Source organism: Pundamilia nyererei, unplaced genomic scaffold (genome assembly GCF_000239375.1).
Source record: "Pundamilia nyererei isolate P.nyererei 1_Seehausen unplaced genomic scaffold, PunNye1.0 scaffold00191, whole genome shotgun sequence".
NCBI classification, from domain to species: Eukaryota; Metazoa; Chordata; class Actinopteri; order Cichliformes; family Cichlidae; genus Pundamilia; species Pundamilia nyererei.
The window spans coordinates 681171-682881 of NW_005187592.1; the positions used below are offsets into that span (position 1 = coordinate 681171).

Sequence of the window (1711 nt, forward strand, 5' to 3'; positions counted from 1 at the left end):
CATGTGTGCTGCTGTTAACAGCTGCCAGTGTTTCTATAAGCTGTCTGAACAGCTCGATTTGATTTGACCACAGTGGCATTTGTGGTCCAGCATCTGTCTGCAGCTTCATCACAAAAGTGTTGGGAAGCACCACACTCTGCATACAGGACAGTTTGTTTGGCAAAGCAGTGGTTTTGTAGAACGAACCTCCTTTAAGCTGATCTTACAAAGCTGCACGTTTGTCTTTATGGATATTCATACTGAAACTGAAGGCAATGAATGCCAGCAAGTGGCTGCCATTTACTTTATGTGACAGTTCAGACGCTGACTGATAGCAGAACTGAGCAGGACATTAAATGTTAAAAACATTTCCGACCTCTGTGTAAGCTGCCCTCGTTTAAACTTTGCAATAGTACCAGTGCATCTCAAAGACATTTAAATATTGTGAAATGTTTTTTCATAATTCATTTAACAAAGGTAACGATGACAATTACACTCTGAGTACTTTTTTGGGACTCCTTTATCACAAATGACTCTTTCAGTGTGCCGTGGCCTGGAGACAGTCAGCCTGTGTCGCTGCTGAGCGGTTACTTTATAGCCTCACTGAGCTTTGCTGTATTTGTAGCCCAGGTCTTTCTCATCTTCCTCTTGACACATTTTAACAGAAATCAGAAATTTTAATGTAAACATGTTTATTTGCTATATGTGTAATAACATTTATGATGTCATTAATTGCACATTGATAAAACTAATGTTAGTGTGGAGTTTAGCTAGCTAGCTGTAACTTGGCTATGTAGCATAAGTGATTGTAAGATTAGGTGACAGCATTACTACAGTAGTAGCAGACGGTGGGCTAGCCTTTTCATTTCATGAATGATCCTGTTCTGTCAAGGAATTAGATTGAAGAGTTGAATGTGGATAATGTACCACAGCTAAATTTGAATAAGAATTTAAGCTTGTATAGACGAGATCATAAAAGAAATGAGAAGTTCAAACATATTAAACAAAAGAAGACTTTAAAGCAGCTTTATTGTCTTAGCGTAAGTTAATGCAAAGCATGCTGTGGTCTCAGACTTGAAAAAACCTAAAAGGTTTTAAAACTGCAAAGTTGGCAGAAAGACATAAAGATATTCAACTTCCTACTTACTTTTTTGTCTTCTGGAAAGCGAAATAGTTTATAAAGATCCATCTGGGTGGGATAAATATTTTATATGGGAGGCAGGGAATAAGATACTCCCTGTGCTCCCTGGTAATTTTAAACTTTACTGATAGATATGTACATTTGACAGGACAAACAAATAAAGGTAAACTCTTATATAAAAAACTAAAAAAGGACATTAGGCCCCACCTAAGACTCAGCACATTTACAAGTTTTCTTTAGCGGCCTAGAAAAGTAATCCAGCGACAGTCGTCCATAAATCCATGGGCTGCATTAGAGAGGATCTGCTAATAGCTATTTCAGCATGCTCCTAATGGGAGTAATTTGACCAAATGGAAGCTCATGCAGGGTAAAAATAAAGGGCCATAAAGAAAGAAATACCTGTAACTTAAAAAGTCCATGAATTAATTTTGTAAACAAATCTCTTTGACAGATTTTATTTCTCGCTGCTCTGATATGAGCCATAGAGTCGGGCTGCATGTTGTTATAATCTTATCCACCACCATTTCTGTCAGTTAATTAACACTAGTAGTGGGCTACAGCCACACACTACATGGGATGTTCTCCTGTGGC

General features: G+C 37.9%; 1 protein-coding gene across 1 annotated transcript in view; it reads left to right on the plus strand.

The window, feature by feature from the left end:
• The window catches only part of LOC102209986 (collagen alpha-1(XXI) chain-like), a 71122-nt gene that overhangs the window by 14979 nt on the left and 54432 nt on the right, over positions 1 to 1711 (plus strand). The window lies entirely within an intron of this gene.